A 27136-nucleotide genomic window follows, 5' to 3' on the forward strand; every position below is an offset into this window, starting at 1 on the left:
GTAATGCTATAAAACTTTCTGTGTATGTGTTTGATGCATATGTATGTATATTTCTATTGGTGCTTCTGTTCCCCCACACTGTCACCAGTGTTTGTCCATTTTTATTTTTAGCCATTTTTGTGGATGCACATTGGTATCTCACTGGCTTTATTGTGTGTTCCATGAGAGGAAGGCCACTTCTGTCCTATTCATAGCTGTATCATTATCCAAAGCCTGTACAAATAACATAAAACAGTACAAATAGCAATAATAACAATAATACATAAGAAAAAGGATTGATTGAAACTAACAACTATATGTACTGAGTTTGCAACTTCGGTTTAGGTATGTAGTTTTATTTGGAAAAATGAATATTTAATTTTTTTATTGTGTTATGATTAGATGTCATAAAATAAGTTCCAATATTTTCCTTGATGTAAGAGAAAACATAAACTTCCTCATTTGTTCCCCCAGTACCCCACCTTAAGAAACACACACAGAACAGGAGTCCTAGGGAAAAAAATGACTCTCCCCCAAACTTTAATTTTATTCAAATATTTTAAAAGGAAAATTAAATATTTTAAGTGGTAATTTTAGGTCTTTCTTATATTAAGACATAATGGTATCCAAACTGATTGACTATTTAGCTTATACAGAGGTTTGACTCACTTCAGTGTCTATCCCCACATCCTTGGTCCCTGTATTCTTTTTGGCCATTTCGACTCAGACTGAAAAGTTTTGATAATGATGGGAAATTAGTGAGGTGTTTCAGTTGGGTGGAATCACGATCCAGTTCTTATTTTAGGAGGATAATTTTGACTTGCAGTACAGAAGATGGGTGGCAGGGGTACAGGATGGGTGGAGAATGCATTGGAAGCAGGGAGATCATTAGGAGACTTCTATAATAATCCTCGTAAGAGAAAAAATTGATCTGAGCTTCAGAACACAGGACACAGAGAACAGCTACCAGGATTTCAAATTTTATTAGGTACTCACTATCATAGTCACTGTAACACTTAAAAAAATCATCTAAACATCTAGTTATTGGTTTGTTTGTATTGTACCTGTATAAGTAACAGACATGTATGTGATAATGATAAATAGAAACATTAATGAGTATTAGTTATTTAATACTTTATATTTTCAAAAGTCTAATGGACTTCAATATATTTAAAATTAGACTATATTATTTAGTAGTGTATCTATTTATCAATTTGTTGCATTATACATATTTTAAAAATTTACTAGTATTGTCTCTGAGGTGAACAGTAGTTTACATAAGCTTCAAGGAAAATCTATGTATCCAGTATACAAACTCCATCTTATTACAACTGGCATTTTTAATTTCACCCAAATAAATTAACCTACTATATGGCTAAAATTTTAATTTTTATTATAATTTACAATAGAGGTATTTCCGTATAATAAGGACACAACATTGTCTTCTGTGACATGAATCCAGTTGATTTTCTAGTAGGCTCAATTTCCAAAACTAAAGTGCTTAATATTAATACATTCACACAATGCTTTACAGCTTTTGAAGTGTTTTGACATTGTACATTACCTCCTTTAATGTTCAAAAATTCTCAAAATTAGCAAAGCTGGTATGTCACCCTCATTTTTCAGGTTAAAAAATAGCAGACTTGATTTACGGTGTTCAACAAATGTTATTTGTGCAATATTACCTGTCTGCAAATTGTGAATGGACTGGAATTCAGGTTTCCAGACTTTTAATTTTGGTGTACTAGGTTCCTAGTCCAGTGCAGCATATGGCTTCCAAGGACCCCGGTGTTTAGTAGCTGTTTCTTAATCTCAGTTCAGTTTTCATATCTGTAACAAGGAGATAATACCTATTCACTGCATGATTATAAAGATTAATTTCGTTAACATACGTGAAGCTTTTTAAACAAATGTCAAGTTCACAGTAAGCCCTAAATGACTGTTATTGTTTTAGCATATACAATTGACTTGCAAGGAAGGTTGTGATCCTCATAGTATACACAGTTGGAGAAATCTCAGCTGAGTTTACATGTTAGGGAAGTTCAGATGTGTACCTAGGTGAGTAATGGAGCCTAAGCCTTGTTTCTAATTTAATGACTAAATAAACGTGGTGACCCAATAATCCCATTAGCTTTACTTAATCACCCATATTTCACCTGTCTTTGCAGTGCTCCTTCCGGTGAGAAAAAAACTTCCAGGGTGCGGTAAATGCACCTGTTCAGATATTTTAAAAAGCAAAAACCAGTGGATTGTAGTAGAAAACGCAGCATATAAGACAGCCCAAGTGTGCTCAGAAGTGTAAGGTTCTGCCCAATCTTAGCTGAGACGTTAGGGGAAACGCCACAAGGGACCCAGCTGGAGTCTCTACAGGAAGTTTAAAAAAAAAAAATTGTTCAGCTTTGCAAAACACCTGGTCTTTGGTAGTGCAAAGGCTTAATTAAGTAAGGTCTGTGTGGTTCTTCCGGACACCTTGGAAGGCAGAAGTACATAAGCTCAGAAGTAACAAGCTGTAGCAAGCTAGTTTAACTACTTTCTGAGGGGTCCGGAGGCACTTGAACTTGCTGTTACACTTCAGGCCATACTGCTGTCATCCCATGTTTTTGAGTGATCTCCAGTCCGAATTCCTATTGGGGTCACCTCGGGACTCTTCAACTCAAGAGCACACCTGCGCCGGGCGGGACTAGTTCCGCGTAGGTGACTGAATTACGGGACAGTTTGACTCCTCTCGGCTAATAACAAGCTTCTTGCTTGAGTTACTTGTTAAGGGGTTGGCAACCTTTAGCCCACTTGGGACCTCCCATGTCGGTCTAGAGGCTGAGAAGTCTCAGTCATAAAACACTGTCATTACTGCCCAGCAGCAAGCCGAGACATCCTAGCCAGGTTCCGCTGGGCATTGCGAGGCCCCACCCATGGCAACGCCACTCTGACGTCTGCGCGCCGGGGACCGCCATAGGCCCGCGTCGGAGCCCTGGGCGACGTGTGGCGCGTGGACTTCATCAAGTCCAACCCTGCGGGAACCCGGTACGCGCTCCCAGGCAAGGTTCTGTGCACCTGTCTCTTCCTTCTACTCAAGTATCTTCCCCTTCTGGGCAAAAGGGGACACGTTCCTCTCCAGAAAACACGAAGCGCGGCGGCAAGCGAGCCTAGCCTAAGAACTGTGAGAAAAATTAAGCCAAAGCAAGAAGGTGCTTGGCACCTTTAAGCTGTTTGGAAGTTCACGTGACCCACCAAGTGCCGGGCCCCAGCGGTCACGTGACGACGCGCGCGCCCTCGCGCAGGGAGAGCCGGCTGGCCTCGTGCGCGCGCCTTCGCCGCTGCCTCCCAGCCCTCGACGGGAGGGTGAGGAGTGGCGGAGTGATCGGGCGACTGGGGCCGGGTGCGCGTGCGCAGCGAACAGCTGTCACCCAGTGCGGAACAAGTCTTCCAAATTTCCCAAATCTCCCTGGGCCGGAGGCCACCGTTCTTCTTCTCATCTTCCTCCTCGGGGTCGTGTCCTCGCCCCCTCCCGCGCGCCAGGTAACCGCTTTTCCGGAGTCCGGGGGATGGGGCCGGTGGGGGGAGGGGCCCGGGCGGTCTTCCCGGCACTGTCCCGTTCCGCGCGGGGCAGCAGGGGGTGCCGGCGTCTGGCAGAGCGGAGACGCCGGGCCGGAGACGCTCGGTCCGCGGACGCTGTGGCTGTCACGCTGAGAGAGAGTGGCCGGCCATGGTCGCAGGGCTGGGAAGCGGGAGCCAGTGACAGCCCAATCCGGCCCTCGCGGGGGTTCGGTCCCCGCGCTCGCCATTCTCCCGGGGACCGGAGTCGGGGTCGCGCTCCGTGGAGCAGAGGAGCGCGCGGTGGTTCGGCAATGCCGACTCCTTACCTTTTCCCTTCCAGCCCGGTCTGAGGCGGAGTCCGGGGAGGCCGGGCCTGGCGCGCCCCTCGGGGCCATTTCTTCCCTGGGACTATCTCGACCCGCGACGTGAGGGTGAGGGCTCCTCTCCAGACCACCTCTCCGCAGGCAGCTAACCCCTCTCCTGGGTTCGTCCTTAGTCCCTGCGGCTGTCCTTTTGGTTTTTCCGGAGTGGGGCCATTTCTTCCTGCAGTGCTTCTTGCCGTGATGCGGTGTAGACAGTGGGTGCTTAATAAATATAAGTCGGATCGGGTCGCGTGGAATGTTAGGCATGGCACGTGGCGCGGGGTGGGAATGTGAAGAAAGGGCCAGGTAGGCTGGGGCTCCCGGCTCGAGCTTGGGGTTTTCCTCTGGGCTCAGCCAATGAAACCAGCGGGGCTCGATTCGGATGCTTTCCGGGTGAACTCGGAGCCAGTCTTCCCTTGAGCTGCAACCTCGCACGTCTGCACGGTCTGGCTTTGGTTGTGGGCGATGCCTGGGAGGTTTTTTGTCTGGTTCCAACCCCCTAGAGAAGAGGGGACAAACTTTTTTTTTTTTTTTTTAAAGCAGTTGGCAAATTACCCTGCGGGATGATTTATCAACTGCTGCCTCGGAAGTATAGGTTAAAAGTTGCAGTCGTTCCACCCTTATCCTCTTGGAAGTTTCTTTGTAGGGTTGGTTCACCTACGTTCAGACCAAACTTTGCTCCATTTCACCCACTTGAATTTGCAGTATTTTTTTTTTTTTTAAATCTCAGGAAACTCAGCTTCACTGTTTCTTTGGCAACAGTTACAAATAGTCTACTTTCAAAATGTCGTGGTTGAAAATTAGTGGCTTTAAATCTTAAAGGTCCATTTTTACTTTGTAGCACTCAATTCTTTTTGATCTTTAGTCAAGTTCTCCCACCTTGCCAGTCCTCTCCCAACCCCCCAGGCTTTGTTTTGGAATGTATTTCACGGTAATTCGGGTTTTTAAGGCCCTCTTTCTTCCAGTTTAAGGTGCTATGAAAAGTTTGCACATAAGAACACCCTTACGAAGTTGACAGTACAATTTAAATAGAGTTGTTTCATTTTATTAACAGACTATAATCTGTTGCTTTTGTAAAGTTAAAAACATATTTTAAACATTGCAAGTACACAGATGCTTACGAGGTACATTCCAGTGCTGTCAGTAACATTCTGTGAGAATGCAGATTTTAAGAGACTGGGAACAGGTACTTAATTTTAAAATTTCTTAGACTTAAAATTTCAATTTAAGGACGAAAATCTGGTATATTGAGTTCTCTTCTAGACATCTTAATCACCCAGGAGTAGGTTAAGTGTCCCTGGGGCACAGTCTGAATTCTTTGCTTTTCTCATTGCTTTGTAATTGCTTGCTGACTGACTTTTCTGCTCTAGTAGAAAGTTACAGTCTGAGCACAGGTTTTGTGTATGATTGAATGTATTTGTATTTTCTTTGTTCTGTTTCCAGCAGTTTGCCATAGTGCCCCAGGTGCTCCAGATACCCTCTTTCTTAATAAAAGCTTTATTGAGATATAATTCACATACTATGAAATCCAACTATTTAAAAGTGGATTTTTTTCCCCTTGGTTTTTAGTATATGCATAGAATTGAGCAACTATTAGCACAATCCATTTTAGACCCCCTTTTTAAAAAAAATCACCTCAGAATTCGTTTCCAGTTAGCAGTTACTGTCCATTTCTTCCAAATCCAGCCTCCGCCCCAGCCCCAAGGCAGTGACTTTTCTGCCTTGTGTCTCAATGACTTGCCTATTCTGGACTTTACATATAAATGTTAGCATATAGTACTTGGTCTTTTGTGGCTAGATGTTTTTCACTTAGCCTAATATTTTCAAAGTTCATCCATGTTACAGCATGTTTCAATACTTTATTCATTTTTATGGCTAATATTCCATTGTATGGCTGTGTCACATTTTTTCTGTTCATTGGTTGATGGACATTTAGATTGTTTCTAGATTTTGTCTGTTATAAATAATGCTGTGAACATCCACCAACTGGTTTTTGTATGTATGCATTTAAAAAAAATTTTTGTTATTTTACTCTTGAGTATATAGCTAGTAGTGGAATTGCTGGACTAAACATTTTCTCTTGAATGAGTGAATGAGCAAGTAGGGATAGTAGTATTGAGAGATGCTTTCTCTAAGCCTTTGAGGGTCCTATTTTGACTCTTTCCTGTACTACCAAGGAAAGACCACTTCTTAGAGGCAGAATTCTCTGTGTGTGGCATTGTCCTGGGTTTAGTGCTATGTTTTTCTTGTCGTTAAGATTGTCCCTTTCTGTTAGCCCAGTGTTTTTTTTTTGCATGTAATAGTCATAATGATTATTTACTTGATACTGATGTATTTATTGTATGTTTATTAGAGATATGATAAAATATGTATATTCCATGCTCTTTAAACTCAGTGACTGATGCAGGGCTTTCAATCTTTTAAGGTTTGTATTTTCTTTTTTTGATAATATGAATATTTAATGCTTCTCTCCCTACCTTCATCTCTTTTCTTTTCTATAGACCCAACCCTTTTTCATTTCTATGTGAGTTTCTTGGGAGCTGTGACATAGTTAAAGTCACTGTATTTTCTTTATCTTTACCAATCCAGAAGGTTTTATGGAGCCTAAAGGATAAATTTAAAATACTGGATTATTATCTTTTTCTCCCTGCAGCTTCACCCACCTCTCCACTCCCCAGGATTCCCCTGTGCCCCTTACCCCTTATACCCTTTGGGAGAAGATACCGGTCCTCCAAGTCCACACTTGTAGGGCCTAATCCTTTCCCTGCCTGAGTGATTGTGACAGTCACTTTGAGAAGTCTATCTGCTTTGCTTCTCTTTCAGTGGCCTCACATCTTCTTTCCCCAAGGATCACGTTCTCTCAGCTCGCCGCAGGCTTTGCCCAGCCGGTCTCCTCCCTCTCCACAGTTCCTTGGCTGGCTGGGGCTCATGTTCCCTCTGCTTCTGCTGCTACTGTAACAGCCTGTGTTCTTTGTCTTCTTAACTGCATCTTATCCTTCAGATAGCTCAGCTCATTTGTCCCTTTAAGTTAGTCTTTCTTCAATCCCATACCAGTCATAGCGGAGTTCTGTAACCTCATTTATAGACTTAAACAATTAGACCATTAGTTGTGTATCACTCTATTTTCTATCCCCATGTATGTACAGAAAAAGTTGCACGTGAAATATTGAAAGTGGTTACTTCTGGGCAATGGGAGTATGGTTAATTTGTCTTCTTTGTGTACATGTGCATCTTTGGATTTTTCTCCTATGTATCAGTAGGACCTTTATGAACAAAAAAAACCAAACCCATGTTTTTAAGAAAATCTGTTCTCTAATAAACTATGTTTATTATTAGACTTTAGAGGGAAAAGAAAAATCATCAGTAATTGCCATTTTAACTTTTTTTTTTAAATAACCTCTATGAGATTTTACTATAGCTTTTCAACATAGAACTTTTATTACATTTTGATTCTTTCTATATCTAGGGACATTTAGGAATTGGTGAAGTTGCCTGGGGATGATCTTCCCTAGAAGATTGAAGTTAAACTGATTCTTATGAACAGAATCTAGCATCTGTTTGAATATGAGAGCTAAGTTTGTGTTAAATAACTCATTTTCCTTTTTTCCCCGGAGAAATGCCCTTAATTATACATTTGTATGTTTCATAGTAGTTTTTCCTTGCAGAATTGCTTATTATTTGTGCCATTTGCCCTATTTTTGCTGGATGGTTTATTTTGCCTAGGAGTGGGTACTTGTCTTCAATAGATAACATGTATTATGTGCCATGCACTGTGTTAGATAATGGACATATTGTAAACACAGTAGACAAATGATTCCTTACTAATTCATGAAAGAGGATTATTTTGGATGTGATTCTTTAGTTACATTGTTGCTCTATGTTTTCAGATACACAGTGGCCTCAACTACTGTGGTTTTTAGGAATTACTCTTCCATAGAAACTTTAAAACTTTTAAAATTTAATTTTTGCTTTATATTGGATGAGCTTGGGCAAACTCTGGGAGATAGTGAGGGACAGGGAGGCCTGGCGTGCTTGGAGTCCATGGGGTCACAAAGAGTTGGACATGACTTGTTGACTGACAGTAACAATAAATAGTTGGTTTACAATGTTGTGCTAGTTTCAGATGTACAGCAAAATGATTCAGTTATATATATTTATTCTTTATCAGATTATCTTCACATGTAGGTTATTACTGACTGTTGAGTAGAGTTCTCTGTGCTATACAGTCATATTCGTACGTCCTCAATCGTGTCCGACTCTTTGCAACTGTGTGGGCTGTAGCCCACCAGGCCCCTCTGTCCATGGAACTCTCCAGTCAAGAATACTGGAGTGGCTGGCATTTCCTACTCCAGCAGAACTTCCTGACCAAGGGATTGAACCCACGTCTCTTATGTCTTCTGCATTGGAAGGCAGATTGTTTACCACTGTGCCACCCGGGAGACCCTTAAGTCCTTGTTGATTATCTAGTTGATGTATAATAGTGCATGTATGTTAATCCTAACCTCTTAATTCCCCTCCCCCCCCCACTTTTCACCTTTATAAGTTTGTTTTCTGAGGCTGTGAGTCTTTAAAGTATATTCTAGATTCTTCTAGTTTGTATTATAAGTTACTGTAGGAAAATAAGGAGCAGAATAATGTATCCTCAAATCCCTTTTGGTGATGACTTCATTTTTTTATATTTCTGTCCAGTTTTAGTTGTTAATTTGGCATCTCTATTTGTTAACGGTAACAGGCCGAACTGTGATCAGTGATCTTTTCTCTTAGCTCTGCTCCTCTGAGTTTTTCATCCTTTGCCCCACATTTTAGCGGTAACTTTGGAAACCTGAGAGTTATTCCAGACACCTCATGGCTTACTCCTTGCTTTTTTTTTTTTTTTCTCAGTCCTTGCTTTTGTACCATCACCAAACCTTGTCACTTCTGCTTAGATCAGTCTTCTAGGGTCTAAATGGTACCATTTCTGTATTCATTCCAGCTCCCTTGATATCTGTTCTCTACTCAGTTATCTTTTAAAATGCAAATTGTATCATTCTAATGGCCCTCAGGACATTTAAAATTCCTGCATTATCTCTTCCTACTCCAAGCTCCTCCCTAAGCCTTATTTAGAGGTTCTGCCTTTCTACCCACTAGCTTTTCATTTCCTCAATCTATACAGGCCCTTGCGGAAAGTGCCATTTTCTTATTTTAAAGGTTTAATTAATTAATCATTTTGGCTGTGGTGAGTGTTTGTTGCTGCACGTGGGCTTTCTCTGGTTGCAGAGGGTGGGAGCTCCTCTTCGTTGTGGTTGTGTGGGCTTCTCATTGGGGTGGCTTCTCGTTACAGAGCACAGGCTATAGGCCCACGGGTTTCAGTAGTCGTGGTGCAGTCTTAGTTGCCCTGCAGCATGTGGGATCTTTCCAGACTAGGGATTCAACTGATGTCCCTTGCATTGCAAGGCAGATTCTTATCTGCTGCACCACCGGGGAAGTCCCCGACAGAGCCATTTTCTGCCAGGCAGATTTTTCCTTCCCATTTCTTTTCCAAATACATCTTTCTGGTCTGCTTGAGTGCAGTTTGTTAGACAATCCTGACCAGTCACCCTACCTCTTCCTCAATCTAAATCAGCTTCCCTAATGACAAGCAATCTTAATTTACTTAACTATTTCCTTCCATAACATCTAGCAGTATATAATTTTATATTTATGTAATTATTTGATAATTTGTTTCTAAACTGAAAGAATTCTACAAGGGCAGGGACCAGGTATTTTTATTTCACTTATATCACACCAGCACTTTGTTGTCTCACAGGCATTATAGTACAGGTGCTCAGTAAGCCTTTGTTATACAAATTAATGGCATTTACATATATGACAAGATTCAGGAAATTAAAATCAGGCACACGGGAGGAAATACATTTTACCCATCCTGACCCCCTCCCCACATGTAAAACTGAAACAAAAATTTCACAGAATAGTACTTTGCCACCTGTACTGTATTCTGATATTTTCTGCTGTTCTGTTTCACATGTTATAAAAATACTGATAGATATCATCTACTAGCTCAGGTAGGCCTGCAGACTGCAATTTGAGTAGCAGAAGTTTAAGGCAATCTTAGGGAAATACTTCATTTCCATTAGCCCCTCCCCACCTTTGAAACACAATTAAGTATTTTCTCGGTCTTGTCTGATGAAGGGTAGCTTTAAATACTACCTCCCAACCCCCTCCGCACATTTAAAATTAGCTGTTGCTGAAAGCTAGTTTTTCTTAGAAGTTCTGGTCTCCCTCATTCTCAGAGGAAGGTTGCTTAAGGTCAGATTAAGAACAATCTACACCTGATTTACTTAGGTCTTCTCTTCCAAGTTTTTCTGGGCCACTAATAGCCAGCACTCTTTCACCCTGCTTCCCTGAGCTCATTAGAGGTGTGTTTTAAAGCTGACTGCTCATCAATTTTGTTCTCTGAATTTTTCACAAACCAACAAAAAAAGATTCCAGAAATGAAAACACAGAGATCAAGGCAAACCAGTAAGTATTTGTGAATGTATGAATTAAGGAGCCTGGCTGGGCTCGCATTCAGCGTATCACTAGTGCTGATTCCTAGGGCTGTGATTCTCGTTTGCTCACTTTTCAAAACTGTGCGGAAAAGGCTTGGTGCTGTTTAGCTCCACCATGAAATACTGATCTCCACTCTGTTTTGCTAACTACATATTGGAAATAACCTAAGTGCCAAGCACAGAGATATTTTAACTGAACTCTATGCTGTGACAACACTTTTGGGGGATTTCATATTCCTGTTCTCATTTTCAGCATTGCAGGTTCAGGAATCTGAACTTTTCCCAGTGATCCAGAGTATGTCAGGCATTGGAGGACTAAAGTCCTCAGTGTCACTCCCTTATCAAACTCACAAGAACCAGAAGTCAAACCCAAGATATACATGTTCTTTGTTCTTCAGGGCTCTTTCTAGAAAGTCTGGCCTGTGGGAAACACATTATTTGAAGACAGGCAGGTCCTGAAGGTGGATGTGGCAAGGAGGCATCATCTGGTTGGGGTATTTTCTACCCGTTGGGCTTCTCTTGACCCTTAGAAGTACTCACTTCTGTTCATCAGAACATTCTTCCTGCAGGTCCATTTTTCCTGTTGAAGGAGGTTAAAGAAGAAAGCAAATTCCTTCACTTTGGCTCTCTTTTTATCTCCATCTTGAAACTCTTTTTTTCCACTAGACATTTAACTTCTGAGGACATCCCTTTGTTTTTCTGATTGGATGTCAGTCTCATTGCTTTGATTCTGTTTAGGGAGTCCATCAAGTACTCAGCAAGGTCACAGGCATCCCTTTGACTGGTACTATTGAGGCTTATTTTTTTCCCCTTGCTGGTAGCATATCTTATTCATTTTGCTTTTATTTAATTTTCAAAAGGAAGCCTTATCTAAAATTTGGCCACTTTACTGAGAACTCTCAGTCTACAACATTCAGGCAGCTCTCATTTAACAGGAAGAATCAGGCTCTGAGATAGGGAAATTCATTTTTCATGCCTTTTTGATAACTTATTTGTTTTTTTATTTTAAAAAATTATTATTTATATTCATATGTGTTAAATATTTATTATTTGAACAATAATGCAGTACAAGATATACAACAGTGTATAAAATTAAGAAGGTATAAATGGGTAGAATGTACATATTTTCACCTTTGGCCATCAGATAGGCAGTTTCTTTTTATTGGTTAACCATCGTTATAATTGTTTCTTTTAGGGCTTTTTAGACATAGTCTGTATATTCTTTGTAAGATATTCTATACAACCGTATGGGGCTTCCCAGGTGGCTCAGTAGGTAAAGGATCTACCTGCAGTGCAGAAGACGAAGGAGATGCAGGTTCGATCCCTGGGTCAGGAAGATCTCCTGGAGGAGGGCTTGGCAACCCGCTACAGTATTCTTGCCTGGGAAATCCCGTGGACAGAGGACCTGGTGGGTTACAGTCCATGGGGTTACAGAGAGTCAGACACAACTTGGCGACTAAATAATATAAGCATATATGCATTTGTATATCTTTTAATACAGATGGAAGTATCTATGCTTATTGTTTTGAATATTTTTCTTTTCATTTAACTGTGTACCTTGGATGTGACCATTCCCTCCCACCCAGTTTTATTAAGATATGATTGACATACAGCACTGTATAAATTTAAGGTGTACAGCATAATGATTTGACTTAAGAGACATCATGAAATGATTACAACTGTAAGTTTAGTGAACATCTGTCATCATTTCATATTGATACAATATGAAAGAAATAGAAAAAGAATTTTCCCTGTGGTGAGACTTAGGATTTACTCCCTTATCAACTTTCTTATACAATGTATATCAGTGTTAATTATCTTTATCATGTTGTATGTAATATCCCTAGTACTTATTTATCTTGTAACTGAAAACTTGTACCTTTTGACTATTTTCATCTAATTTCCCCTGTCCATCCCCTTGGAAGAGATTTTAAAAACATGAGTATATATGTTATTGTTCAGTTGCCTAGTTGTGTCCTACTTTTTGGGACCCCATGAACTGCAGCACACCAGGCCTCTCTGTTCCTCACCATCTCCTGAAGTTTGCCCAAGTTCGTGTCCATTGCATTGGTGATGCCATCCAGCCATCTCATCCTCTGACACCCTCTTGTCCTTTTGCCCTCAATCTTTCCCAGCATCAGGAACTTTTCCAGTGAGTCGACTATTGGCATCAGATGACCAAAATACTGGAGCTTCAGCTTCAGCATCAGTCCTTCCAATGAAAGTATTCAGTGTTGATTTCCTTTAAGATTTACTGGTTTGATCTCCTTGCTGTCCACGGGACTCTTAGAAGTCTTCTCCAGCTCCACAGTTCGAAGGCATCAATTCTTTGGCGTTCTGTCTTCTTTATGATCCAGCTCTCACAAACGTACATGACCACTGGGAAGACCACAGCCTTGACTATATGGACTTTTGTTGGCAGAGTCATGTTTCTGCTTTTCAACACACTGTCTAGGTTTGTCATAGCTTTCCTGCTGAGAAGCAATCGTCTTCTGATTTCATGGCTACAGTCACCATCTGTGGTGATTTTAGAGCCCTAGAAGAGGAAATCTGTCACTACTTCCACCTTTTCTCCTTCTATGAATATGTATAGAGCTGCTTTTTTAAAATGATTATATATAAAATGATTATATATAAAATGATATATTGCATTTTATAATGATAATTGTATGTATGATGATTTATTTAATCAGTGCAGTATTGAAAGTCATGTAGGTTCTTATATAGTGATCTATTTATGTATCATTACCTCAGTTTTTTTAAAAAAAACTTATTTATTTGGCTCTGTTGGGTCTCAGTTGCATCATACAGGATCTTTCCTTGTGGCGCATGGACTCTAGATGTGGCTCGCAGGCTTAGTTACCGTTTGGCATGTGGGAATCTTAGTTCCCGGATCAGAGATTGAACTTGTGTCCCCTCCATTACAAGGCAGATTCTTAACCACTGGACCACCAGGGAAGTCCCACATCAATGTTTTAGTTGTCATAGCTTTATAATATATATATATATATAAGAATCAGATTTTACAGAATATTTTTAAAAATTAATTTTATTTCTTTATTTATGACTACACTGAGTCTTTGTTGCTGCTTGGACTTTCCTCTAGTTTTGACAAGTGGGGGCTACTCTGACTGAGGTGCTCAGGGTTCTCATTGTTGTGGCTTCTCTTATGAAAGAATTGATGCTTTTGAATTTTGATGCTGGAGAAGGCTCTAGAGAGAGAGTCCAAGGCTCCCTTGGACTTCCAAGGAGATCAAACCAGTCAGTCCTAAAGGAAATCAACCCTGAATATTCATTGGAAGAACTGATGCTGAAGCTGAATATCCAACACTTTGGCCACCTGGTGTGAAGAGCTGACTCATTGGGAAAGACCCTGATGCTGGGAAAGATGGAAGGCCAAAGGAGAAGAGGGCGGCAGAGGATGAGAGGGTTGGATAGCATCCCCAACTCAATGGACATGAGTTTGAGCAAACTCTGGGAGATAGTGAAGGACAGGGAAGTCTGGCGTGTTGCAGCCCATGGAGTGGCAGAGAGTCGGACATGACTTAGCCATTGAACAACAAAATTACCCATTTTAGACTTGTGTCTTAAGGATTTTAAAGCTTGTCTCCCCCACCCCCTGCATTGCGATCAGGAACAGTTTAAGTAACATTGGGTTATGTTTCTTAAAAATTGAGCATAATTCTGTGAAACCATCTGGGCTTGGTGTTTCAGATTCTTTCTTAATTTAGTGGGCTTTGGTTTGTTTGTTTGTTTTTGTGGTAGCAGGAGAGCTGAATAAAGACATCAGTTATGTTTCAGGTCTGAGTCTGGGGTATACTAAATGTGCAATCATTGTACCTACTTGCTGTTGGGCTTTAGGATAGGGATTTCTGTTTCTGAGCCTTAGTCTCACAGTTTCACAGAAAACTTTAAAGAATGGAAATGAGTTACTGTATGTAAAAAGCTAGTAAAGAACCAAAAAATGCAGGACTTTTTTGATTTTTCCTTTTAAAGGTTCATTTTAATAAGACAGTGGTATTTAGAGAGTTGTCAGTGAGCATAGTTCTCAGTATCATACTGTTGAGAAGCAGATAGACTGTGCCTCCCCCGGAAGACCAGGCAAATGGAGAAAGACTGGGCACATGGAGACATTTGTTTTGCTGTTAAACAACAGAAATTATGAGTCCAACAACCAAAGGTGGCCCAACTGAAGTTCTTTTTTTGTGAACATTAATGAAGGTTTGGCCTTATTTATTTATTAAACCATATTTTATAATCAGTAAGAAGCATTGGGTAGCAGATTATGATTTTTTTCTTTGTGCTTGTATCATGATTGTGTTTATTATGATTTAAACATTTGTTATCTTGAAAATTAAACTCATCTAAGACACATGGAAAATATTTTTAGATGCATTCGCATGTCAAGGCAGCCCTGTACTGGTATCAAGATTAAGAGAATAAATGATTGATAAATATCTGGGCAAGGTACTGTGCCAAACCTGGCGTATAGGATGAAGATCTAGCAAATCCTTCTCCATAAAGGTTGATCTTTTGGATGGGAGTTGCTCCAAAATGTGCAGATTACCATAACTGTTTACGGTAGTGTTTCTTTTGCTCATTAACAAATGAAACAAGCAAGGACCAGCAGGTTACTGTTTCTGATGTTTTCCAAACTGTTCTCTTCCACCCCCAGCATAGCCGATATTTCATGTGGCTTATGCGATTGTGAGTCTTACGGAGTGTAATTTCAAAGTTTGCATGTGAATATATTTTCAAAAGTTCGCATATAGATATGTTCTCACAATAGTTTAAAATTTGACTTTCATTTTAATATTTGAAACTAAGAACGTAAGAGTAATTTTACATGGCCTCCGATGAGTTCTTTTCGTGGGCAATCTCAGATGTAAAGATTACTCGGGCTTCACTGTAGAGTTGGCAGCAACTTGTGTTTCTCTGGTATCTGGGCTGGGGCATTGTGGAGGGTGGTGAGGGGCTGGCTGACCCGCTGGCCTGCAGAGGGCGCCAAGAAGCCACAGCAGGTGTGTGGGTCCTGGGCACCTCTGGCCCTTCCTCTCAAGTGGCCCCTCCTCCCTAAGTCCCCTGAGGAAGACAGTCCAAGCCCAGTCAGCTTTTAGTCGGAGCTCACAATCACATGAAATACAAGTTTTGGAAACTATTGAAATCTCTTAGACAATTATGCTTGTCAATTCTTGTCACCCTGCTGTATAATAAGAGGGATTTAGAAAGTACATCAAGTTTCTAAATTCTTCTTACTCATAGGAGAAGAATCCTTTTTTTCCCCTTTCCAGCAGAAATATTGGTTGGCATTGATTGCATAATTTGGGGGATTTGTCAGGACCCAAATTTTAGTGTAATTTTCCTAAAAATTGGAATTAACAGAATTAAGGTTTTCCCCTTAATTCATATGTATTGAAAATTGCTCAGAATTTCTCCGTTTAGCCTTTTTCATGACAGTCACAAATCTTTCATAATCAGATAGAAGGTTAAGTTTTCATGTTCTAAATTGATTTTTCTGCTTAGAAATTTTAAAGCACTTTGGTTCCATGTTTAAAGGTTTTATTGATATGCCAATTAGAGATTACTTTGGCTTCAAATTAAAAATAGGTTTGGAAGGAGAGTCCAACAGTAAAGAAAACATTGGTCACTTAAAATTAATATTTTCTAAATTCTTAAGATAAATTTAATGCTACAATGATACTTTCTTTGTCTTGTTATCAGTTTATCATGTACTTTCCCATTGAAAGAATTTAATTTTTTGCTTTCTTCCAAAAGAGTATTTAGTACCAAGTGTGCATTTATTGAATATATTTACTGATTTTTTTTCTTTTCTTTGTCTTCTCTGTACGTTTGACAGATTGAATCATAAGATCTGATGTGACACTTTCCTGCACTGCAGTATAAGAAACTGCTGGCTTTTATGAAACACTGTAACTACTTCCTAGATAAACAGATTTCTTACTTTGAATTACTGCTGTGTGTAAACTTTCTTTTCCCTTGTCATGATACATTTATGTCAAAATTTCTTACCAGGTTAAAGGGTATTAATACGTGTATACTTCTCATAACTAGAAGATTCTTGACTGTTAGCTGCCTCTGCTGTTAACAGTGCATCTTCTGCTTCTGCCTGTTACATGTTTGGGCATTGCTGAGAGGAATCCTAGGATGACTTTGTTGTCCGCCTCCATTAACTTTTCTTTAGTGGGTATGGTTCTTTCAGTAGTCAGTGCTTGTGTTTTGCATTTTTGAGATTGCGCTCTTATTTTACCTATCTAACATAAAGGTTTTTCTTTCTTCCTTATTATCTCCAGGTCCTTGAAGTTAAATAATTTAAGCAGGCAAATTCTTTGACTAACCTTATTTAGCTATAGAAAGAGTTGTCTTTTGAATGAATAAATGACTGATTTAGGAGGGATAGTTAGAAAAGTCTGAAAATCTGTGTGCTTTAGGGGGAAATAATGAGATTACTTATTTAAATGTCAAACTAAAGAATTGGAAATTAAAGTGGTTTGCCAATTTAATTTCCAATTCCAATTGAATTACTTCATTTGGAAGCCATTTTTACTGAGAGAATGGTTTGTTAAGAATGTTGTCTTTGAAAGTTTCATTCATCTAGGTGGAAAGATGGGACTCTTGTAGAGTTAAAAGCTTAGAAATCAGGAAAGTACGTAAGAACTTCAACTTGAGAAAGCTACTTAATTTTTGTTAATGTAAATGAGCAATCTTTCCATCCCTCCATCCTCTCTCTTCCCTCTCTCACTTATAACACTGGGCTCATGAAGGATCATAAGAGATCATTAGTTTATTGATCCCCAGATTTGAAAAATAAGTTGGACTGACATAGGCTTGTCACCTTTTAATTTTTTTAAATAAAAATTACTAAAGAAAAGTTACTGTAAATTACTGTTCAGAAAAACACCAGCAAAGCAAAAAGAACATTCTTCAAGAATAAAAAGTGTAACTTTATGAAAAATCAGGACACTTTCATTCCTCAGAACTACTGCCCACTGGTGTTTAGAGACACTGAATTTGTTTAATTTCCTAAGTTTAAGGGTTACCAAGGCTAAACATTAACAAAGATGAAGTGCTTATACCTCTGGGTATAGATGGAACCACAGCTCAGTCCAATTGTGTGGCCACGATCTCTGTCCGGTGGTTCTTAACTACCTTTTAGTCATGTGTGATATATTTTGAGAGTGATGGGATCCTCATCTTGGAAATAAAAATGGACAAAAACAGTGTTAGGACTGAAAAGAATACTAAACTACAGATGAGTCCATTAAAAACTTCTGCTAATACATTTGAGTGCAGTTTTCCAGAAAAATATAAATGCTGAAATAGATTGAAGTTATAGAAATATACCATTTAAGAGTTCTTATTCTGTAGTTATATGTCTTACCACCAAGAAATATCAGGTTCAGATGGCTCTTCAAGCTAGTTCTACAAAGTATTTAAATAATACTTAGTTTCAGCCCTCACAAACTCATAGTTTCCCTCTTTCAGGAACACATCCCAACTCAGTTTTTCAGGCTAACAGGTCTCCCTACCAGCACCCAGACAGGGACAGTTTGAATAAGGAAAATTACTAGCCTCACTTATGAAGATAGATAATATTAAATATATTATTAACATAAATAATTCCACAGTGTGCCATTCTGACAATACTTTATCATTAGATCAGGTGCATTCCAGAAATACAGGTTGACTCAACATTAAAATATTAATCTCAGTAGTAAATAAAGGAGAAAGCCCATCATAATAGATGTAGAAAAGGTATTTGATAGAATTCGTTTAAAAGCAAATGAGCCCCCACAGAATTCGTTTAAAAGCAAATGAGCCCCCACCCAGATAAAATTAAAAAAAAGAACTGTAGAAAGCGATAGAACAGAACTTTTCTAACCCATTAAAGGGTACCTATGGGCTTCTCTGATACCTCAGACGGTAAAGTGTCTGCCTACAATGCGGGAGACCCGGGTTCAATCCCTGGGTCGGGAAGATCCCCTGGAGAAGGAAATGGCAACCCACTCCAGTATTCTTGCCTGGAAAATCCCATGGACTGAGGATCCTGGTAGGCTACAGTCCATGGGGTTGCAAAGAGTTGGACACGACTGAGCGACTTCACTTCATTTCACTTATACATAGTAAACATTATTCTGAAGAGTAACAGTTAGAAGCATTCCCTTTATAATAAGACATTTCACTGCGACTCCTCTTTAGCACTAGGGTGTCTTAGGTCAGTAAGATGAGAAAGAGAAAAGGAATAAGTATTGTGAAGAAAACAACTATTCTCAGATAATTTTCACATGATCTATATAGAATCATTAAATAATCTATAGGCACATTTTTGGAAACAAGATTATTGGCAAGGTAGTAATATGTGAAATCATTAAAAAGTTAACACAAACTGGGGCTCTGGTAACAGCCTAAAGGGGTGGGATGGGGAGAGAGGTTGGAGGGAGGTTCAAGAGGGACGGGCCATTGTATATTTGTGGCTGATTCATGTTGATGTTTGGCAGAAACCAACACAGTACTGTAAAGCAATTATCCTTCAATTAAAAGTAAATAAAAAAACTAATGACCCCCCCCCAAAAAAAAGTTAATGGCATTTTTATTTACCAGCAACTAAAGAAAAAATACAACAAAATGAGAAATGTATTTAAAACATGTTCAAGTGTTTAAATATAAAATGAAGTGACTGTACTCTGCAAAAATGACAGTGTCATTGAAGACAAAGACAGACTCTGGAAATAGTCCAGTTTTAGGAATACTAAAGAGACATGACAGCTACACGCAATACCTAATCCTAGACTGAATTCCCTACTGGAGGGGGAAAAATGCTATAAGGGATGTTTTTGGGTCACTTGACAAAATTGGAACACAGAAATTAGATGTAAATATTATATCTGTGTTAAACTTATTGGAGTTGAGAACTGTTGTGTTTAAGAGAAGACTTTGATTCTTAGGAAACACACACTGAAGTTTTAAGGTGTAAAGGGTCATGATGTATGTAGGTTACTTTCAAATGACTCAGAAAAAATACATATATTTATGAGTGTGTGGCGAGAAAGAGAACATAAGTTTATAAAGCAAACAGGGTAAAACACTGATTTGATGAATCTGACTTAAGTGTATACAGAGCTTCCACACCCCCCACCCCTTCCTGTACATTTGGAATTACCTCTAAAGCAGATGTTAAAAAAAAATAGTGTTGAGAGAATAAGTATGAGAATAAACTCACAGAGCTTTGTGTTTTTCTTTAATTCAAGTTAAGTTTCCTCATTGATAAGACTTTTTCCTCAGTCAGGAATGGAGGGCTTGGCACTATGAAAGGAAGGGACAAAGGAAAGAGCTGTTTAGCCATAGGAGGGACTTTGACAGGTTTTGACCTTGCTTGATTTTTATGCATGTATTATAAAGGCACAGAGTGATTTTTTTTCCCCCAGAAGTTATTAAGTTTTTATTTTAGTTAAGGATGTAAATCAGGAATAAAGATACAGCTCTTATTTTATTTCTACTTAAAGCATAAATATACATTCATTTGCTTATCTTTTGTTGTAGGGTAAATCCTTTTCTTTGAGTAAAGGTTAGAGTCCTGCATTTACTGGTTTGCATAAACTGTACACTCCCAACACAGCATGTACCACTTTCAGTTTCTGCGTTTTTTTTTTTAATAAGTGAAAGTTAAGACACTTGAAATAATATAAGCTACAATCTGTCTAGATTTTACAAATTCTTTTACCTTCTAACCTTTTACTGTTAACAGTTCTCACTCTTCTTTTGACGTTCCTTTTTTTGTTTGTTTTTAAAAATTATCTTTACTGGCTCTTTCCAAAATACTCAAATTTTGTAGAAACAATATCATTTTTGTATATCTATTAAAATAATATTTAATCACATCACACAATGGTACAGTTTGCATAAACTGGGTTGGTAATAAGCACTGTTTGTTGATTGCTAAGTATGACTTTTAGTTGGTATTTAGAATAGATACAGTCTACAAGTCTTGCCTATGTTGTGGGCAGCAGTGGTGTTTTTTGCAGACATTGCACAATATTTGGTGAATTGATTAAGCGAAAGGCTATTGAGAGTTTCTACTGTGGAAGACCAGTAAGAGTGAGTAGCTGTAGTGGCTGGCTAGTTTGTTAAATGGCTCAGTAATTTTACGCAACACTGCAAAATGAATTTTGAGTAATTTGGGTTAATTTCCTTAAGATACAGAACTGATTATTACAAAGGATTACTGGCAAAAGGCAAATAGGTATGAATAAAATCTTCATTTGATTTATATCTGATATTTTTATACCATGTTTCTTTCCCAGTTACCGTTCTTAGGTTATATTTGATGATTTTTATGAGTCATGATTCAGTTACAGTGGACATGTTCTTGGTTAACGTAAGCAGAAAGAAATTTGATACTGGACTTGTTAAAGGTTGGAGAACAGATTATTGGCTGGAACCCCAGGGACTTAATCTTCTGGGATGTCTCTCAAAACACCCTTGCTGGTGGGGTCACCTGAGGAACTGCCATCTTTGCCACAAACAGAAAACTGAAGAATCAGGGTACAGGATCACAGCACCTGGGCTGAGGTCTGAGAGGCAGGAAGTTGCCGCTGCATCTGTTTGTCTCATAGACTCACCATTCAAGTTGTGGTCCAGGGGAGAGGAATCATGCCAGAGCTGTTAGATCCAGACTCCCTGTGCTAGATCTGATCCAGCAAGAAGAATGCCTTGTGGGTTTCCATCTATTTCCCTTTGCTGCTCAGTTCTGAATTCAAGTGTCTTAATACTGATAGAATTTAAATCACATCTGGAGTGCCTATGGCAGTGTAGTCTCTTGAAGATGGAGACTTTTCAGGTGTTTCCCTTATGACATATTTTGCCTGGGTGATCAGACTTGGTTTCTTCTCTTTCTTTTATCCCCACCTCAAATAAGTCAATCTCTCGCTATCTCTGTTTCCCCCTACCTTCCTCCCCTTCTCTCTGCTCATCTTCTTTCTGTCATTCTCTGTTAATGCCAAGGGAGGACAGTGGCTGCCACAGCCCTCATGGCTTCCTCTGTTTCCCAGTTCTTAGTTCTGGGGGAGTGGTTGAGCTAGTTAGGGTCAGTTGTAGTCTGCAGGATTGGCTGCCTGGCTCACTCATAGGTGGGAGAAATTCTTGAGGGGAAAGGAGATGGATGGTTTCCATGGGCTGGGGGTAGATAAGGGCTTTTTCTGAATGATCTAATTAAAAAGGGTTAGGTACAGACAGTTCTCATTATTTGTGGTAGTCATGTTAAAAGTCCCTGTGAACACTGAATTAGTGAGTTCTGAACCGTTGCTCCTAGGGGAAATGTAAGTTAGAATTCTGCCTTTAATCACAGTGCTTGCAAACTGGTCAGTATATCACCTTGTGTTGTGTGTGATTTGTTTAAATACATCTTATTTAATATATAAGTATTCATTCATTAACAGTGAACTCATGCCAACAGTTTAACTAATGGCTGAATGAAGCTATATAATATGTATTTTCATCATAAAGCACATCCTAACTTTCTTGGACTTAGAAAATTGTGCTTGGGGACTATTTTAAGTAGCTAAATCACCAGTAAGAAGCACAAAAATGTTAAAACGCTGGCCATAAATAGGATGCAAAAAGGATTGTTTACAATATGGGAGCTGAAACAAGAAGGCAAAGCATTGCCCCATTTGACCTCAGCTGGGAGGTCACCCATATTCACATATGGGTGATTCACATATTTCACCACTTAGTTCACGTCTGCAAATGGCCATAGGAGTGCCACAATCATTGATTTGGAGGTTAAAATTTTAGCAAATAGGTGAATTTGCAAATGCAGAATGCAGGAGGAATGAGGGTTGAGCATAGATTGGGAGTGGGAATCAGGAGGGCATTAAAAAAATGTCATTGGTAGTTGGTGGGGAATGTTATCAGAAAAAACTTCATAATGCAGTCTGCACTTGAGATAAACTTTGAAAGATAGATTTTACCAGATAGCCAGCCAAGGAGAGGCTGAGGAAATAGCATAGTAGTTGTGAATACGATAATAGAATTTTAGATAAGGCTCAAATCACATCCTCAGCTCTTAGTATGGGACTTTGGGCAAGCATTTTAATTTCCATCACTGGTGAAACAGACATAATTGTGATCACTCAATGGAGTTAACTTTGGGGTTGAAATAGGAGGGTGCACATTAATACACTTTGCAGATGTCTAGCTCACAGGAAGTCCTCAGTCATGTCATACAGGAGACACTGTTCTGTATATAGGGCAGCAGAGGAGGGAAATGGCCTGGCACCTGTGGGAACTTTAGAATGAAGCAAAGGTTTCAAGTAGGCTAAATGGCTCTTTGAGGCTGTGGGAGAAGGCAGTAGCTGGATCATTGGAAGTAGTTTTCATGCTGAAATGGTTCTGAGCTATTAAAGGGTTTAAAATAAGGATGGCATGGTCAGTTTCATTGTTAGCAAGTTTGTTGTGTATTTTTATAGTGTATAGAGGAGAACTGAGGGGTAAATCAGCAGAGACTCTTGGAGTAGTTTAGGGAGAAAGGAACCAAAACTTGACTGAGGATACTAACAATGGGAATGGAGATTGGAGAATAGACATGAAAGATCAGATAGTTTAAGAAGTCCAACAGACAACAGTCGGCATCCACACAGAAGTGGAGAATGAGGGAGGGCTCAGGATGGCTCCTTGGATTCTGATGTCATTGCAGTGGAGGGTAGGGCTTGTGTAGAAGATGCTATCCCTTTTCTGTTCCCTCTCTGCTCTTGACTCTGATAAAGGTTGGATCCGCCTGTTCTTGTACTAAAGGCTCCTGATGCTCTGTGTATCACTTTTATTGCAGTACCCAGCCTGTGGTATTTTAACCACCTCTATTCCTTCTTACACATAAGCTCTTTGAAGATTCGCACTGGTCACTGTTGGTGACCAAAAACTATAGATGGATTGAATGAATGATGATGAAGACTATGGGATAGAGAAGCAGATTTTGGAGGAAAGATTCTTTTTTATCTCTGTTAAGTTTTAGATTCAGTTTTGTGTCCCTGTTGAGTGTGAGAATCATCTCTGAATGGCTATGCCCAGGAGCCACTTTGATTTACTGAGCTTGGATTCAGGGAGGAGAGTGCTGTGTATTTCTGAGGCATCGGTATGGACCGCGGAGGCCATGTGCATGCACTCATCCATAGTGTCTGTCTGGTGGAGAGGGAAGACAACCACAGAAGGAATCTCGCAGTCTCAGTTATGAGGAGTTTGGCCGAAGAAGAGCATAGAAAGGAATTCCAGAAAGTGGAGTGACCTGAAAAGAGTGAAAAGGGTTGGTATATGTTGCACCATACCCAGAAGCTGTGGCAGGAGAGGACTTGCCCAGTTTTAAAGACTGCAGAGAGACTGGTAAGAGGACTAGAAATAACATATTGGAAATGGCAATTGTAAAGTCACTGGTCATCCTTTCCAGAGTGATTTCAACGCACTAGTGGATGAAGATGTCACATCGCAGTGGGACTGAAGATTGAATAGATGAATCGGACAAAATGAGTGTAGGCTATTTTCTGTTGGGTTTAATCTGTGAGGGTTGGGGAAAGAACACTGAAGGTTGTAGTTGAGATCTACGTAGGAGGGGCCATGGTGTACAGGGAGCCTTTAAATATATGGAAGAGATTTGAGCATGGTTGTGGGCAATGGTGAAGAAGCTAATAGAAGAGATTGAACAGGTTGGTTTTTGCTTTTTGTTTTTTTGAAGCCAACATCTCTGCCTGCTGTAGCCTGGCAGTATGGTATTGTATTTTGTAACTTTGAATCCCCATTTACAGTGCTATAGGGGAGGTAGTGTTACCTCATTTGAGTGATGGGGAAGCAGGCCTAGTTTTAAATAATTTTCTTGATGCAGCTGTTAAGTGGAGAAGGCGTGTGTGAGGAATTAGAATCTGGCTGGTTTGGCTCTAAGGTCTGGCATTGCTTCTTGGTTGCCTTTTAAGTGAAGACAGTCACAATTTGAAAGAAACATACAAAATGATTTAGTTCAACTCCCATTATTATGGTAATTTTTTATAAGATGCCGTTTTCTTTGGTTGAGATTACCACTGTGATGTCTGAATTGTTAGAAAGCAGAGAAACTGTCCTTTGTTATAGTAAACTTTTGTTTACTCTGGGTGCTTCCACCTAAGGATTTGGACAGGGTCAAATTAATCAACATGGTTCTTGGTCATTGTATTCTTAGCCATAAATGGAAACTTTATCCCAAGGGAAAAGGATGATAGGATTTCTAACAATTAGGTTGTTACTATGTTGCACAAGCTATAACTGAATGGAAGTTTGCCTCCCCCGCTCCCATCCATTTTCTGATAATTGCCTACGTAGTGGAATCTGATTGGTGGGTGATAAAGGGACTCATACTCAGTCATTGGACACTGTTTAAGTTGAAAGTTATAGGACAGTCAGAAAAAGCCTAAGTACTGAATCTAAAAAAAGTGCTGTTTTCTAATTTATGCCTTTTTTTTAAAAGAGGAATTTTCTAAGATATTTTCTGGTTTATAACAGAGCAGAACGTGTGCATCTGTAAACATACAAAAGACCCTTTTTGTTCCAGTTGTGCTATTTCTCTTTTAATCCTGTTTTTTCCCTCTTAATTCCAACATTCTATTGCTCTTCTATGTGACTATCTGGTGACCAATATAGTTGATGAATACAGGTTTTTTTTTTTTTTAATTGTTAGGTTAATGGTTTTTGTTTTGTTTTAATTTTTATTGGGATTTAGTTGATTTACAGTGTTGTATTAGTTTCAGGTATACAGCAAAGTGAATCTGATATACACATACATATATCCACTCTTTTTTAGATTCTTTTCCCATATAGGTCATTACAGCGTATTGAGCAGAGTTCCCTGTGCTATGCAGTAGGTCCTTATTAGTTATCTGTTTTATACATAGTAGTATGGTATGTATGTGTCAATCCCAATCTCCCAATTTATCCCTACCCCTGTAACCATAAGTTTGTTTTCTGCATCTGTAACTATTTGGTTTAAACCAAAATAAGTTAATTTTAGCCTTTTTAAAGATTCCACATATAAGTGATATTATGTGATATTTGTCTTTCTCTGTCTTTTTACTTTACTCAGTGTGAGAATCTCTAGGTCCATCCCTCTGTTGATGGACATTTAGGTTGCTTCCACGTCCTGACTATCGTAAATAGTAGTTGCATATAGTTTTTTTTATTTTTTAATTAGGCTGCGCCAAATCTCAGTTGTGACTTGCAGGAGCTTTAGTTGTGGCATGTGAACTCATAGTTGCAGCATGTGGGATCTAGTTCCCTGACCAGGGATCAAATTCGGGCCTCCTGCATTGGGAACATGGTGTCTTAGCCAGGGAAGACCACTTCCCTAGACTACCAGGGAAGTCCTTAGATGCATATAGTTTTAATTCATATCCATCATGTCTTTTTAATGCTGTAACAGTCCCCCCTTCCCACTCCTGCCACCACCCCTCCTCCCACATTAGCTTTTGGAATATAGACTATCCCACATTCAGAGTTTGACACATATTGCTTTCTTTCGGTAGTGTTTAGTTTGTTCCACTAGCCCCTGTATTTCCTGACCACTGGTAGTTAGATTTAATAGCTCAGTTTAGATTCAGATTTATTTTTTAGGTAAGTATGATTAATAGGTAATGTGTTTTCCATTGCTTCATATCATGTCTACTTAGTCCACCCAGTTGTTAGGCTGATTCCTTCATTATAAAGCTTCATATTGTCATTTTTCTTGATTTTAACATCTATTGATGATGTTTCCTTAGATTCTTTATTAGGAATTAAAAAAAAAAAGTAAATGGTGATCGTAGAATTCCATTATTTTTTTCTACTTTTATTTGTTGAAATTTTTCTATAAAGAACTTTCTACCGTCAATTCTTACCTTATGTAGGGACAGAAAAAGTTTCCCTTCTTCCCATCTAGATTCTTTGCTCTAATAATTAATTGACATAAGACTGATTAATGAGAGAAAAGCAATTTTGAAAAATAATAGATTTAATTTTGTAGGTACAGAAACCCCAAAGATATGAGATCCAGGGGCAATTTGGTCAGTTGAGGCTTAAATGAAGCTTGAGCTAAGGGATGGAATTGGGGCCTGGGGCTTCAAAGGGGAGGAGGGTAAATCACCAGATGAGAAGAAGAGCAGATGTTTGATAAGCAGATGTTTGCCCAGTTGTACTGGTAGCTTTTTCAGATAAAAAAGTGTTCTCTCTGGTAATAGCTCCCTTTCTGGTCCAGGCTCCCTACCTAAATTCTTCAGGTAGGTAAGGGAGAGGTAGAAGTTTTTCTTGAGTCTGTTGGGTCTTGATTGCCTTCAGCTCAAAATAATTTACATGCCAAAGAGATACATTTTGAGGTCACAGATTCTCCTCACCAGAAATATCATTTGTTCAGGAAAGACAAGGACTTGATTCTTCCTTTTATTTTAAACCTTTGGAGTATTATGTTGAATATTCCAATGGTGATTGATTCTTTTTTTTTAATAAAGGAATATTATAGACTTACACATTTATGAATATTTTAAAGTTTATTTATTTCACTATAGACTCATGATTTCTTTATTTGGTTAATTATGTTATTGTTGCTCAGTCACTAAGTGTGTCTGACTCTTTGTGACCCCACAGACTCCAGCATGCCAGGCTTCCCTGTCCTTCACTTTCCACTTTCTTCCGGAGTTTGTTCAAATTCATGTCCACTGAGTCAGTGATGCT

The 27136-nt window shown here is 39.2% G+C and overlaps 1 protein-coding gene across 1 annotated transcript in view; it reads left to right on the top strand.

The window, feature by feature from the left end:
* The first annotated feature begins 3368 nt into the window (after window positions 1-3368).
* The window catches only part of KDM4C (lysine demethylase 4C), a 392678-nt gene continuing 368910 nt past the window's right edge, over window positions 3369-27136 (top strand). The window contains exon 1 of the mRNA XM_043486754.1: window positions 3369-3495. The gene's annotated coding sequence lies outside the window, so the exon portion shown is untranslated. The remainder of the gene's footprint in view (window positions 3496-27136) is intronic.

This window comes from Cervus canadensis, chromosome 14 (genome assembly GCF_019320065.1).
Source record: "Cervus canadensis isolate Bull #8, Minnesota chromosome 14, ASM1932006v1, whole genome shotgun sequence".
Lineage (NCBI taxonomy): Eukaryota > Metazoa > Chordata > Mammalia > Artiodactyla > Cervidae > Cervus > Cervus canadensis.